We start from the raw sequence: 16,838 nt of genomic DNA on the forward strand, positions 1-16,838 counted from the left end.
GTCAGTTTTTGTCTATCACGTGGAATGCAATATCTACCTTCTACTCAAGAGTGCATTCTGAATGTATGTGACAGATGCAGGTTAGCCTACCCACACCCTCTGTGGTGAGCTAGCGAAAGTGCCAGAGAGCAGGGCAGAGATGCCTGGGGCCTGTGGAAAGCAGTGGAATGACAGGTGACAAGTACATGCTCAAGGGTCAGATGTTCCACTTTTGAGTCCCAAGTTAGCTAACTCTGTAAACTTCATCTAAGTTTTTGTTTCCATTCACAGACCAGATAAGCAGTTTCCCCAGAGTGTTCTTGTGGGATTCATTGACCTGATGCCTGAAAAGCACTTATGCAGAGCCAGGCACATCTTGAAAGCACAATAAATCTCACCTTCTCTTATCTTGTCCCATAATTTCTGTTTGAGCAAGGGTGAGAAACATTAACTCTCTGGCAATATTTCCTCATCTATAAAAAGGGATATTAATCATACCTGTCTGTGTAGTAGTGAGGACCGGCTGGTACACGGAAGAGCTCTGTGTAAACCCTGGATAATAATATTCAGTAGTTACTCTTATTATTACTAGAATGCACAGAAATAAAGTATTAACAGTTATTCATTTACTTTAATATTTGTTCAATCCATGTATATCATTCTTGGTGTGTGTGGGGGATTAAATTTAAATAAATTAATTAGTGCTGCTATAATAGTCACTGAACATATAGCTTATATTATATTATCATATATACACTTATTTAATTGAAACACTGGGTTTCTATTTTGATTCAAATGCAGTTTCAATGGTGAGATATGACAATGAATAATACTGATGGATTTTCAATTCTCATAAAAATGACTTTAAAGAAAGACAGGCAACAAAAGAATAATATGTCAAGTGAGGAATAGCTGTAAACAAAAATACATCTGATAAGGGATTACTATGGAAAATTCATAAAGAACTCAATACAAAAAAAATAAACAATCCAATTTAAAAATGGACAAGAGCTTGAGTAGACACTACTCCAAAGGGTACATACAGATGGCGATAGACATATAAAAAGAGGCTCAATGTTACTAATCATCAGAGAAATGCAAATTAAAGTAGTATGGAATTGTGTTTAAAAATTAGAAATGGACCTGCCTTTTAACCCAGGGATTCCACTTCTGAAAATTTATCCAAAAAATCTCAAAACACTTGAAAGAATATATGTCCCCCACTATGTTCATTGCTGCATTATTGGCAGTAATCAAGATTTGCAAGCACCTCGGTGACCTATCAGTGGATGAGTGGGTAAAAAAGATGTGGTACAATTACACAATGGACTACTTTGACTGTAAAAAAGAAGGAAATCTTACCCTTTGTGACATCATGGATGGACTTGGAGAGCATTATGCTAAGTGAAATAAGCCAGTCAGAGAAAGACAGTTACCACATGATTTCACTCATATGTGAATTGTAATGAACATAATGAACTAACAAGCAAAATAGAGACAGACTGCTAGATAGAGAGCTAGCTGACAGCTGTCATGAGGGGTAGGTTAGGGACTGGGTTGGGGGTGGAGAGATTGAATAAAAAAAGACAAACAAAAGAGAAAATACTCATGGACATGAGCAACAAACAGTGTGGTGATTTCCAGGGGGTAAAGGTGTGGGAGATGAAAGAGGGTATGGAAGGCTAAAAGTTGATAGATGGAGGCACTGGCTGGTTGGTTCAGTGGTAGAGCATCGCCTGACATGTGGAAGTCCTGGGTTTGATTTCTGGTCATGGCACACAGGAGAGGAGATCATCTACTCCTCCACTCTTCCCCTTCCCCTTCTCTCTCTCTTACTCTCTTTCTCTCTCTCTTCTCCTCCCAGAACCATGGCTTAAACTATTTGAGCAAGTTTGCCTCGGGCACTAAGGGTGACTCCATGGCTGTGTTTCAGGCACTAAAATAGCTCAGTTTCTGAGCAACAAAATTATGGCCCCAGATGGGCAGAGCATTGTCTTGTAGGGGGATTGCGGGGTAGATATTAGTCAGGGTGCATGTGGGAGTCTGTCTCTCTGCCTCCCCACCTCTAACTACTACTACTACTACTAAAAAGTTGTTAGATGGAAACTCGACTTGAGATGGTGAACCCACAATATAGTGTACTGAATATGTTTGTATAATTGTACAACTGAACCAATATAATTTTATTAACCAGAGTCACCCCAATAAATTCAATAAGGAAAAAAATTATGAGACCAGAGAGTGGTTTGGCCAGAAAAAGAGGCTTCTAGTAAGATGACATTTGTCTAGAGATATGAAAGAAATGATGAATAAGCCATGAAGAGGAAATATCAAGTTCCAGGCTCCTCAGATGGGTGCCTGCTTGGTTTGTTCAATAAACAATAAAGAAAACAATGTGGCTGGAGAGGTGTGAGCAAGAGGGAGAATGGTGGAGATGATGAAAAAGAAAAAAATTAGAAGGCTTCAAAGGGCATGATGAAGTTTTTGGGTCACATTCTGAGTGAGATGGCAGCTCTTAGGAGATTTGAGAGGAGAACTAATGTGATCTTATATTTTAAAAGACTCCCTGTCACCCCTGCCAGGTAATTCAGGTTGTCAGAGCATCACACCAATATGCCAAGGTCATGGGTTCATCACATACAAAGAGTAACTGATGAATGCACAACTAAATGAAACAACAAAATGATATTTTTTCCCTGTCTCTACCTCTCACTCTCCCTGTCTCTCTCTCTCTTTCTCTTTCTCAAATCAATAGAAATTAAATGCATAAAATAAAAGATTCATTGTCTTATGCTGTTCTGCCTGCTATAACGAAAATACTATTGACCGAGTAAGTTACAAACAGAATTGATAGAAACTAAAAAGATCAAGGTGCAAGCAGATTAAGTGTCTAGTGGTGGGACTTGTTTCCTGGTTCATAAACAGCTATCCTTTTGCTTTGAATTCACATGATGGAAGGGGGAAAGGAGATCTCTGGGGTCTCTTTTTAAAAGGACATTAATCCTATTTATGAGGGCATGCTCTCATGTCCTAATCATCTCCCAAAGGCTCCACATCCTAATACTATTACATTAGGTGTTAAGATTTCAATATAATAATTTTGACTAGACACAAACATTCAGTCTATAGAACTCACTATGGATGCTATGTAAAGAATAAATTGCAAGTAGAGCCATAATTGAAGGAGGAAGAAACTGCAGTAGTGTAGGTGAGAAAGCAGGGTCACTTAGAGAGGGTAGCAATGGTAATGATGAGACATTCACAATTCTGGAAATATTCAGAAGGTAAAGCTAAGAGAGTTATACTGACAGTTGGAAGGTGAGTGAGAAGAATGAAGAATGATGTCAAAAATGATACCAAGACTGTTTGTTGGCTGGAGCAACTGAGAATGTAGATTAGTGATGCCATTAATTAAAGTGCGGAAGAGAAGATTTGGGAATAAATGTTAGAATTCAGCTTTGGATATGTCAAATTTCAGCTACTTGTAATAAATTCATATGGAGATGACAAGTAGAAAAATGAAAAAACTTCAAGGTTCTCTGGAGAGGACTTGACAGAAGTTATAAACTTTGAGGTTATCAGCATAGAGGTAGAGTTTAAATAATAAAACTAGAGTAGATCACCTGGGGAGTAAGACAGAAGTCCAAGAGGGAACCCCTGGGACACTCCCACAGTTATGCCAAATGTATGTTTTCCTTTCTCCTGTTAGCACATACTGACTACTGGTCAACCAATGTTTTCTTCAAAAGGAATTCCTCGCACCATCTACTTCTGAAATATGAGGGATGATTAGTAATACAGATTTCTGATCCCACTACTTGAATAAGAAACTCTGGGAATGGGGCCTCAGAGTCTCTGTTTCAGCAAGTTTTCCAGGTGAGTCTTATGCACACTAAAATTTGACCATTATTGCTTCCAATAGGTTTTTTTCTCATAGCACATATAGAACATGATTTTCTTTGTACAATATATTAAGTAAATAGATAAAGTGCTGACATGAATAGAAGGCATTACCCTGGAACCCAGGCAGCTCAGCCCTCTGTGAAGCCTCAGGGATTAATAAATTGGTTGACCTATAATCAATTCAGGTTAAATGAGAGTACTGTGTCAAGCACCCAACCAGGCAGCTCTACTTCAGTCTGTCACACATAATATTCACTTTTTTACAAAACTATGGTTATGTTTATACATATATTCTAGTAAATATGGAAGTTATTGAGATGATCTAGAGATAAACCAATATCTTATTAAGATATATATTTCAGCCACAAAGGGAAATATTACAAAAACATGCATAAGTATAAAATATGGATGATCTAATAGCTAAAGGTGCTCTTATAAGTCTAGAAATTAGTGGTACTGAATTTTAAGGAAAGTACAAAAGCTTCTTTGATTTCATATCACCAATGAGTTTTTTTTTTCTCATATAGGCATTTAAGGACTGAAGGTTTTGTTTAACAGCTGTTTTGATTTGTTTCATGTGTTTAAGTTTAAGGTATTAGTAAGATAACAGTTTCTAATATATGTTCAGTAAAAAGTTAATGGTCCTAAGTTAATTTGGAACCAGTTGTTAACAATTTATATAATGTTCTGAAGAAAAGAATTTAAGCTGTTAAAAATAAGTAGAAACCAAAAGAATTTGTTATTGCTTACCCCAGTATATCCCAGATATATTGGATCAAAACTACTCCTTTTTTTTTCTGAAGAATAACTAGTGTCTCAAGGGTCAGTTACTGCTCCTCAGACCCCAGTCTTACATTAAACCTGGCCTAGAAAACTGTTACACACGACATGTCAGCAGCACCAAGACAGCTTAGTAATCTGCACAGTGGGTGAGTAACTGGGGAGAAGTGATGCTGAGAGAGGAGATTTGTCAGAAGAGACTGGAGGAGGTAATCTTGGCAGGGAGAGGCGTGGGTAGAAAGGAAATAGTGCAGAAGGGAGCAGAGAATTAGGTGAGACAAACTTGTGTCTAGAGGCTGGGAATTTCAGTGAAAGGAATAATATTTTTTAAAAAGTAATTATTCATGATGTAAAAACTCAAGTTTAGAAACTATGATATATGTATCTCTGAAAAGTATTGGAAAAGGTTATTTTTCATCAGGATGATATTAGTTACTGACATTGGAGGTGAGAACAAGTGAGGGCATTATTCCAGTAAATGTATCTATTGCTGCATAACAGCCACCCATAAACTCAGTGGTTTAGAAGAATATTTACTTAATTAGATCATGACTCTGTAGTTTAAAAATTTGTGCGAGGTGCAGCTGAGTGAATGATTCTACAGTTGGCTAGACTCTGCTTGTGTCTGCATTCAGCTGCCGGTCAATTAGATGGCTCTCTTCCTCAGTTTTTAACAACTGTTGCTGGGCTGGCAAAGGCTCATCAGCCTCATCATCCAGGCGGCTAGTCTGAGTTTGGTCATGTAGGGTTTCATTAGCAGCAGGAGAGAAAGGTCTCTTGAGGTATAGGCTGCGAACTTGCATAACACCACTGCCCCCAATGCTATCAGTCAAAGAAATCACAAAGTGTCTCTGGATATAACAGACGAGGAAGTAGACTCCAACTTTTGATGGGGGAAGGCTGAAATTATTGTGTTTGTTGTCGTTGCAATCTAGCATGGCAGGTGATACAGACTGCATTGTGGAGATACCTTGTAAAAGGGGAGAAAAAAAAGGAAGCCAAGATGCTTCTGGAAGTGGCACAGAAAGAAAGGGACATAAAGTATATGAGTTCAGAGTAGTTCACAACAGACTGTATGGTTATCCCGGAGCTTTCTCTCCAATCCAGACTTTGTAGAATGGGAAGTAATGATTAATACTCTGGCACGTTTACCAAGGTGATCTTTAAGCCTCATCTCCTTAAATTTTATCTCCCTCAACCCATCTCTAGGATAATTATAGATCACATGCTACCAATGTCCTTATGTCCAGACAGGGCTGCTCTTGTACTTGTAGTGGCAATGCAGTCAGGGTGAAGCCTGCATTAGTATGTTTCATAGACACATACTTTAGTTATAGACCTAACATTTTACAAATTTTATTATATAGCTCTTACTAATCTTAAACTCAGGGTTTGAATTTAAAGTTAATAATATTCTAGACTTAAAATTTTGACACTGTCAACAAATCCTGGGAAGTGGAAGAACATAATTATGATAAGTAGAAGTAAGCTTAAAATTTTATATAATTTTCAGAGGAAATTTATAGATATAAATTTTTAAATGTCCTTTTAAATATTTCTTTTGACAGGTAATATATGTATAACATATAAAATTAATAGTTCCAAAAATTACAGTATGTAATGAAAAGTATGGCTTCCATCAGTTCCGTTTCACTAATTTCTCTCACTGGGTGAACCACAGTTACTGACTTCTTATTTTTATGGAATTATAGATAGGTTTTTCTTTGTTTCCATCTTCATTTTTCTTTTATATTTAAGAGGTAACCTACTACCTCTCCTGTTCTGCACCCTACTTTTCTCACTTAAAAAGTTATTCACAGGTTATCATATAAATCATTTGATATGAATCAGTCTGTTAGTAAACAACTTGTGGCCTCATTTTTTCAAGTGCTATCTTTATCTCAATTTACATACCAAAATTGACTTGGTTCTTTATTGAAGGACAGTTATACTTTCCAGTATTTTGTATTTATAAATCATATTAAAGTGAATATTTACATTTAATGGCATATTTAAATGAATGACATTAAAAAAATGTATTATTTCTTACACAGGCCAGTATATCTGTGGAAAGAATCCTGGGACTAGAATAGCTGGTGTATGCATTTGTCATTCTAAGAAATTGCTATCAATTAAGACCTCTTGATGTGTAAAATTTAAAAATTATTTTGTAATAATTAAATTTACACTATCTTTTGCTTTATGGCTTCTGAGCTTTGTGTTATATGTAGGATTTGTTTCTCCAGTTCAAGATTGTAAGCCTCTCATTTCTTTCTAGAATTTTGATGCTTTATTTTTTTTATTATAGTTATTATTTTAACTGTTCAGTCTACCTGGTATTTATTTTTTGTAAAGTGTAATGTAGGAATCCAAATTACTTTTGTTTTATTATTTGATTTGAGAGAGAGAGAGAGAGAAGCATTTATTTGTTGTTCCACTCAGTTGTGCACTCATTTGTTGCTTCCAGAATATCTTGACCAGTGATCAAACCTGCAATCTTGCTGTGTTAGGGCAATGCTCTAATTGACTGAGTTAGTCATTCAGAGCTGAAATCCAACTTATTTTCTTATTCAGATGTCTACTCAGGTGATTCAATCTACTTATTGAGTAATATATTTATTAGTGTATTAAAATCATGTCTTTATTAATTTTTGATGCTTTTTTGTCTCTTATTTATTAATGCCTCTTCTGTTTGTATTAACACCAAGCACTGATTTTGCACAGGAGTCCATAGCTAAGTAGAGGAAGCAGGTATCCTCACTGGCAAGGTCAATAAGGAATGGTCTTAAGTATGAAGTTGCCATTGAAGGTAGAAGAAATAAAAGCTATGAACCACAAAGATTTGATAAAGAAAGCAGTATCCAAAGGGAGCTGGACAAAAAAGGTTATATGTATATGTCTACATGATATCATATAGATAACATGCATATATATATATATATATATATATAATGCAAGAGAAACAAGAAAAATAATGACCCTTATGGGAAGTGTATTATAAATAATATAAAATTCATAAATGCCCATAGGCATACAAATTAGGATAAAATTTGCACTTGGTATTAGAGTCTGTGGTGAGCAAAATCAATAGCATCTCTATAATGAGGCAAAATTGCTTTTTGTATCACTAGTAGAGGTTAAATTAGAAGACATGGCTTTTAGGCTGTTAAGAAAGAGGATTTGCTAAACCTGAGCTCCAAAATTCTCTAGATTTAACCACTCAATCAAGGGAGCATGGGCTGCAGAATATTCCCCGGGGAATATTCTCTTTTCCTCCGGGAGTAGCAGCAAAACTAACACTCACTGCAGGCGTCTTGCTCCCTAGAGAAATATAGATAGAACAGATACTTTGTCCAGATGTTTCCAAACAGAAACATTGCTCCAGTTAATTCAAGCAGAAGCAGGTTGAGTAAAGGGGCAGAGAAAAGCCAAAAGGGTATCAAAATTCCTTCTCTAGGAAACCAGCAGGAGGAAAAAAAATGGTTGCTCTAATAGAAGACTTTTAGGCTAGTGAATGATGAAAGAAATGATCTCTGAAATAGAACAAGAAGGCATCGGTTACAGCATGCTAAGAAATTTAATGTCTAATTGCCTGGGTAAAGGAATGAGGGAGGATTAGGTGGGTGTTGCTAGGAACTGTATAATGAGCTAAGGTTTTGGTGATATGGAAATAAAAAGCATTTACAAAGAATTCTTAGGAATATATGGGCAAAAACACAAAGTTTAATGTCAATTATCACAAAAAAGAAAATCATGGTAAACACTTTTGTTATATAGTTGTATCCTTAAAGAAACCGTTAATGAGTATGTTAATAATACAGTTCTAGAGATTAAAATTGTGTCCTGATTATGGACTGTTTTCTTTTTCTTTCTTTCTCTCCCTCTCTCTCTCTATATCTCGTATACACATTTATATATACTGATTTTACCCGCCTAACTCTGAACTATACAACGTAATCATTATTATTCTTAATACTAACAAAATTCTGTAAATTCTGCAAGCTCACTATGCTTCAACTATATAACTAATTGCCTGCAGTAGTGTTTGAATGGTTGATTCTAGAAGTTAAATGAAAAGAACTCAATGGCAACCACTTAGCTACAGTACTCTGGAACTGGAAATGCGTGCAGTGGTCCCCAGAGTGCCATTTTCTGTTTTTCAAGCTGTGCTGCCTATGTAAAGTCTGTGACTCCCTTGAGTATCCATTATAGTTTAGAAATATATATATATATTAAATACATGCCCGTTGCTGGCTAAACCCCCTTATGCCCTCCTCTTCATCAGAACTTCCTATTCAATGTACAGTTTAATAATAGAAGTATTTTTAATCTTAAGAATTGTCCAATAATGACATAAGAATTAACAAGTAATATCTGATTTCATTACTCTCACTTGTACCACCGGCCAGCTATTTTCTAAAAATAAGGTTGAATGATGCTGAACTGAAGGATGAGTTGGCTTCATTATAATCTTAGATTAAATAAATGACTTAATTCTATTCTAAACTTTGCAATTCGTGCCTTTATTATTTTAAAGTATAAAATCTGCAAGAATGCTATAAGGAAGTTCATTTGTTGCAACATCTATTACCATATCATAAATCAATAGATTTGTACTCATGTAAATTGTAAGGAAAACACACTTTCTGGATGTCTGTTTTAAAGATGCCTGCATGCTGTTAGAAACATTTGCAGACTACATATTTAAGGCTTCTTTCTTTCTTTCTTCTTTTTCTTTTTTTTTTTTTTTTTTCTTTTTTTTTTTTTGTATTTTTCTGAAGCTGGAAACCGGGAGAGACAGTCAGACAGACTCCCGCATGTGCCGGACCGGGATCCACCCGGCACGCCCACCAGGGTTGACGCTCTGCCCCTCCGGGGTGTCACTCTATCGCGACCAGAGCCAGTCTAGCGTCTGGGCCAGAGGCCAAGGAGCCATCCCCAGCACCCAGGCCATCTTTGCTCCAATGGAGCCTCGGCTGCGGGAGGGGAAGAGAGAGACAGAGAGGAAGGAGAGGGGGAGGGGTGGAGAAGCAGATGGGCGCTTCTCCTGTGTGCCCTGGCCAGGAATCGAACCTGGGACTTCCGCAAGCCAGGCCGACGCTCTACCATTGAGCCAACCGGCCAGGGCCAAGGCTTATTTCTTGAAGCCAATAGTTCTCAAAGTGCAGTGCCCAGTCCAGCAGCATCAGCATCCCCCCAAAACGTGGAAGTACATAATAGAACCCTACCCCACCCCTACCAAGTCAGGAACTCTACTCTGGGGGTTGGGACCCAGAAATCTGTCATAACAGTTTCTTCAGTGATTCCAATGCCAGCTCAAATGTGAGAACCACAGGTATATCTGAATCCATGCTATGTATTCTAAAATTCTCTCCCTAGATAAGAGAAGCTGAAATTAAGTTTCAAAAAGCCAGATAATGCATCCCATATGGTGTCATATTGAATGTCTTTTGTAGGTTAATGAATGTTTCTATGAGAATCTTGCCCTTCTCTTGATTTGGAGAAGGTAGGTTTAGAATTCACATGTATATACAGGGTGGGGCCAAAGCAGATTTATAGTTGTGAGTATACAAAACAGAGTTCATTCTTGTGTTATTTTATTCATTCTTGTTTTATTTTTCTATATGAACAACTATAAACCTACTTTTGTCCCACCCTGTATAATTCAAAATAAATGGATGCCCATATAATTTACTACCTTAAAGCAAGACTAAAAGCCTGGTTGTATCTGTTGGAACCTACTGAATACGATTTTAACATATTGTTCATTCAATAAAAATTATTTCCATTCAAATGATAAATTAGCTCACCAGTTGTTTTTAGATAACTTTTTTCATGGTTAGCTTGCTTTAGGTCCTTAGGGCAGCCAAAGGAACTAAAATAGGATGTCACCCCCAAAAAGCAGCTTTTAAAGCTCTGTCCAAAGTCTGCTTCCAAAAGCATGCTCCTGGAGCAGACAAACAAAACACCTAGGTTGTCAGGCCTATGGAGATTCTGCCATTTTACAGAGCTTCCTGAGAATTGACTCAGAACCCTTTGTAAAACTAATCTAATAGTTGTCTTCTTTTATCTTAAAGGCTATATGGTACTTACACAATGTATAATAATTTTGTCAATCAGTTCACTATTGTTCCCATATCTGGGACATTATAAACATTGCTTTGTTGACCACTCTTATTTTTTTAAATTAATTTTGGAGAGAGAGAGAAACATCAACTGTTATTTCACTATTCACTCATTGGTTGATTCTTGTATGTGCTCTGACCAAAGATTGAACCCGCAACCTTGGCATATCAAGATGACACTCTAACCAACTAAGGTACCCAGCCAGGGGTTAAGCATTTTTTTTTATTTAAAATTTTATTTATTTAATTAATTGTGTTTACATAAATTTTAGGGCCACCCCGAATGCATCCCCCTTCCCCCCCATTCCCCTCAAAATACTTTCTTTTCATACTTTTCCCTTGCCCCCCTCTCTACAGCACCCTCCCCCCTTTCCTTCAGGTTTATCCCATCCAAGCATTCTTATATTTAGATATTTGATAATATTTTCCTCAAGATATATTTCTTTAAATAGCATCTCTGTGCCAAAAGGCATATATATTTCTTAAAGTTTTGATATATATCGTTAAATTGTCCCCTAGACACCTGTTACTAATTAAATTATTCAAATTTTAAGGTGTCTCTTTTATGTGCTTGCTAATACTAGTTAATAATACTATTTTTCTTCTTTGTAAATTTAATTATTAACTTATATACACATATTATGTATTTTTAATAAAATTTTCTTTCATTACTAGTGAGGTTACACATTTAAAAATTACTAGCCTATTGGATTTCTTCCTTTGTGATTCATTTTATTTGCCAATCTTTTTATTAGATATTTATCTGTCTTACTATTTTTAAGAGATTTTGTATATTAATTATGTTAATTCATTAATGATACACTGCAAATACTTCTCCAAATTATTTACTTTTTTGTCTTTTTCAACTAATTTTCTCAGTTTGAGATATAATTGACATATACTATTGTGTAAGTCTAAGGTACAACATATTGATCTGATACATTTATACAGTATACCACAAAACCCATTACCACCACAGCATGAGCTGAAACCTCCAAGCCATCACATATCCAACTTACTCTTTCTCTTAACTTTACAGTGTTTTTTAGTTTTACATAGAAAGTATCTTTTTTTCTATATGTTTCTACATGTGTGACAATATTAAACAAATATTTTCCATTCAAAATTATTTACAGTTATATGTATTTTCTTTTCATACTTTTCTTTTTTCATTTAAATTTGTAATATATCTGGTATTTGCTTTGATGTAAGTATAAATTAGGAGTCTTTTTCTTTTTTCCTAAGGTACTCCATTTCCTAAGATAACATAAAGTAGAAAAACTTTTTGATTGTTGGTGAAAGTCTTAATACTAAAGACTGAAAATTTTGGAAAAAGTCTTAAACCACTTCATGTTATTTTATCATTGTATTTTGTCAGTGAATTCACTGAACATTGATGGCTCAGTGTGAGGTAGCAGAGCCAGGGTGGTTCAGTAATTTTGACCTTTTATCATATTAACCAGTTCCTTCTCAGTTTTTGATCTGAGTTTAAGAGTATCGCAGTGACTTTTTTTTCTGATTAATGATCCCAATAAATGATTTGTTTCAAAACACTTCTTGGGAAGTAAGTTTTGGTTCACTTCGCCCCTCTTTGTTATGATACAATGTAAAATCTGTTACTAAAGCTAACTGCTGATATTCCTTAGTGTATGTCTCCTTTCACAGTAAATTGAACCATGTCTTTCTCTCCATGGAAGTCTGAGGCAAAGATAGCATCTCAGTGCCTCATGAACTCACATAGTCCACTTAGCTTTTAAAGTAGCTTTCAGCTGATCTTTTCTTATCAGAGCTGGGCACTCCTCGGGGTGCTCTCCTGTAATCATTGAGCGGTGTGTTGGCTACACCACAGAGACTCTGGCCTGTTGGACTCCGAATGCAATTGCCCAAAAGAGACTCCGTTCTAATTCTTACTCTACCATTCATTAGTTTTTCGATTCTTGCTACAGCCCCTTAATCTTCAAGTATTTTAAGTTTCTCATCTGCAGCAAGGGATTATAATGCTGATGCATTCTACCAGGAGGCTGTTAAGATGAACTAATTAATAGTAAAAAGAGCCTTTGAAATAGAAAGTGCTAACTGTCTTCTCTGACCATCATTTTACTTACTTTTTCATCTGCCCTTTGTTGTCAGGCTGCTTTCTATCATCTACTTTTGGAGTGCTTAGCCTCATCTAGTTTTCAAGTACAATCAAAACTACTTAGTTCCCAACTATGGAACAGGCATCCTGCTTTTCTAGCTCAGTGCCTGGCAGACAGGAGTCATGTAAGGCCAGTAGTCGTGGCCACCATCACAGCCACCTGGCTCAGGCAGGTTTGCATTTGATTTGGACAAACAGGAATGAAACAATGGAGCCAAGAAGTGGTGGACCATTTTCTTTACTTCTAGCCTCACACTCAGCAAGTAAAAACAAACACACCGGCACCAAAACCCATTCACACATTCTCCGGTACCACAGCTAGGAGACTCTTTCCCAAGTTTTCCTAGAATCAAAGGTTTCTTTAGCCTAGCCACCTCTTTTTCCCCATCTGCATGCCTCCATCTTGCTGCTTTCTCTCCAATCTCCATGTGGCCTTTCTGACAAAATGGCCTCCTAGCTCCTCTTTTAAAACTTTTCAGTAGGACAACCCCTCCTCCAGCACAGTTAGCATAACCAAGGCCCTTCTCAAGCATGAACGTAATTAGCTGTATCACCTGGGTGATAGCCATTCACGTGGGCAGCACCATTTTTGAAAATAAAAGTGAGCAAAACCAGATAACACAAATTTTACAAATTTATTTGCCCAACAAGTTATAAGCTGGTTCTGAGTCATAGTCACTGGAATGTTTAATATGTTCAAAAAGAAGGGACATTATATATAATAGCATAAGGAAATTTCAAGAAATCAGAATTCAAGTTACTGGAAACCTCAGATAATTGGAAAGCATTTTTCTGACAATTATGCTTTTGTGAAACAAGGAGTTTATACAATATTTAAAAAAATATAAACACAACTTGATGTATCACAATCTGCTCAATCTGCTCAATCTTCTAGAGATGTATTTATATACTAGATGACCACATAATTTATCATCCAAACTAGGACACTTTATAAAGTGAAAGAAGGTGCTATTACAATTTAACCAGGAGAACAGGCTTATGTCAGAAACATCCCATACTAATGAAGTTATGGTCATCCTGCCTATACATCTACTTAATAATAATCATTACATTTTGTTTAATGACACTGGTCGACCCAGACAAGGTCTTAAGTTTCTCTTTATTGACAAAAATAGGTACACAAAAGGTTTTTTTGTTTAATTAATTAAAAATTTCTGCTTACTCACCACTCTAGAAACATTAATACTCATAACCCAGGGAGGCACCAGGCAGTAATTAAGTAAAGCAATTGTCTGTTTTCAAGGTATATGTTATACCTTTTGTTTCATAGCCCCATCTGCTGCAGGCCCCTTCCAGAATCCTGCCCCCCAGGGATGTGCAGTAGAAGGGAGTTTAGACAGGGAGGGAACCTAGCAAAGATGCAGAGCTGTGTGTTTTTTTACTGTGTCCCAGGACTGCACTGTCTTAGGAAACACTCATTCACTGTCGAATGACGAGCTCCCCACTAGGATGCTATCGCTCTATCCAGTCACAGATCTAAGCTCAAGAGCAAAGAAATAAGCAGTTTATTCTGACTTTAGTGTCAATAAAAACCTCTAATTTGTATACATAAAGCTATTTCTATGCCTCACCATCAGAAATACAAATACTTTACTAGGGACCCAGGATCTACATGGCTCAAATATGCCAGGTTCTTCTGAAGCAAGTGGCACAAGAACTCCTTTTTTAATAAAAAATGTTTCCAAATTTTAAACATTAGAACTTGAGCAATGGCTATCCATGATCCATAAATATGGTTTTCTATGTATTAAACTGAAGCAATTTGAACAACAATGACTGCAACTTGAGAGGCTAAACAAATTGAACATTTCCTATAAAATAAAATAAAAAGTAGAAGACCCTACTTTTCTTTTAAAAAAAATTTAAATGTTAAATCATGTAAAACTAGATGCTTGATTTAAGAGCCCTCTCCCCAAAAACTATACTTTTTAGAATGCTTCAGGTTATTTTGAAGCAAGTGGCTGATGGTCCTCACATATACTGAGAAATGCTGGTATTAAAAGCTAAAGACCAAATTAGTTGACCATAGCAAGGCTTTATATTTCATGGAAATGATTCTGTAGATTAATAGAATAGCTACTACACATTTAAGGTATCATTATTATTTTTTTATTATTAATTTTAATGGGGTAACATTCATAAATCAGGGTACATATGTTCAGTGAAAACATCTCTAAGTTATTTTGACATTTGATTATGCTGCATTCCCATCACCCAAAGTCCAATTGTCTTGTCACCTTCTAACTGGTTTTCTTTGAGCCCCGCCCCTTCCCCAACTCTCTCCCTTTCCTCCCCCCCCATAACCACCACAATCTTGTCCATGTCTCTGAGTCTCATTTTTATGTCCCATCTATGTATGGAATCCTATAGTTCTTAGTTTTTTCTGATTTACTTATTTTGCTCAGTATAATGTTATCAAGGTCCATCCATGTTGTTGTAAATGATCCGATGTCATCATTTCTTATGGCTGAGTAATATTCCATAATATATATGTCCCAAAGCTTTTTAATCCACTCGTCCACTGAAGGATACTTAGGCTGTTTCCAGATCTTTGCTATTGTGAACAATGCTGCCATAAACATGGTGGTGCATTTCTCCTTTTGAAACAGTGCTATGGTGTTCTTGGGGTATATTCCTAAAAGTGGGATAGCTGGGTCAAAAGGCAGTTTGATTTTTAATTTTTTGAGGAATCTCCATACTGTTTTCCACAGTGGCTGCACCAGTCTGCATTCCCACCAGCAGTGCAGGAGGGTTCCCTTTTATCCACATCCTCGCCAGCACTTATTCTATGTTGTTTTATTGATGAGTGCCATTCTGACTGAGGTGATATCTCATTGTGGTTTTAATTTACATTTCTCTAAAGTTTAGTGATGTTGAGCATTTTTTCATATGCCTATTGGCCAGCTGTATGTCCTCTTTGGAGAAGTGTCTATTCATTTCTTTCACCCATTTTTTGATTGGATTGTTTGTCTTTCTGGTGTTGAGTTTTACAAGTTCTTTATAAATTTTGGTTATTAACCCCTTATCAGATATATTGTCAAATATGTTCTCCCATTGTGTAGTTTGTCTTTTTATTCTGTTCTTATTGTCTTTAGTTGCACAAACGCTTTTTAGTTTGATATAGTCCCATTTGTTTATCCTGTCTTTTATTTCACTTGCCTGTGGAGGTAAATTGGCAAATATATTGCTGCAAGAGATGTCAGAGAGCTTACTGCCTTTGTTTTCTTCTAAGAGGCTTATGGTTTTATGGCTTACATTTAAGTCTTTTATCCATTTTGCGTTTATTTTTGTGAATGGTGTAAGTTGGTGGTCTTGTTTCATTTTTTTGCAGGTAGCTGTCCAATTTTCCCAACAGGTAATATTATTATTATTTTATTCAACAAATCATAAGCCAACACCTTAGAATCTTTTACAATGTTGTAGGGAAATGAACAAAGTGCACAAAACACATATGCTCATGCAAATTACATTTCATTTATTCAGTTATTTATCAAGTGTTTGAATCTCTCTATGTGTTTCTGGACTATATAATATGAATGAATATAATACCAATGTCACTGGGTTGTTCTGAATATGAAAGAGATAATGTATTTGAAGTATTTAGCACTGTGGTGGCACATAATAAAGGCTCAAGAAATACTAGCTATTATTTTACTTTAAGTCAAACCATTTAATTCATTATTTCTCAATTCTATTTTCTGTAATATGAGTAGAATATTGTATAACAATAGGAGCTCTGATGATTTCATGAATATTTAGATCACAGAAAACATCTGTTATCCTTAAATTTAAGTACAAAAGTTATGTATCTAAGGCATTTTTCAAAACATAAGCAAAAAAACACAGATTTTCTTTAAAAAGATCACAATTCTATCTGTGCCTGTTACCATAAA

General features: G+C 36.0%; 1 long non-coding RNA gene across 1 annotated transcript in view; it reads left to right on the forward strand.

Annotated features, from left to right (window-relative positions):
- Window positions 1-5,044: 5,044 nt before the first annotated feature.
- The window catches only part of LOC136402846 (uncharacterized), a 108,300-nt gene continuing 96,506 nt past the window's right edge, over window positions 5,045-16,838 (forward strand). The window contains exon 1 of the long non-coding RNA XR_010751045.1: window positions 5,045-6,279. This is a non-coding gene — a long non-coding RNA (uncharacterized lncRNA). The remainder of the gene's footprint in view (window positions 6,280-16,838) is intronic.

This window comes from Saccopteryx leptura, chromosome 4 (genome assembly GCF_036850995.1).
Source record: "Saccopteryx leptura isolate mSacLep1 chromosome 4, mSacLep1_pri_phased_curated, whole genome shotgun sequence".
Classification (NCBI taxonomy): domain Eukaryota; kingdom Metazoa; phylum Chordata; class Mammalia; order Chiroptera; family Emballonuridae; genus Saccopteryx; species Saccopteryx leptura.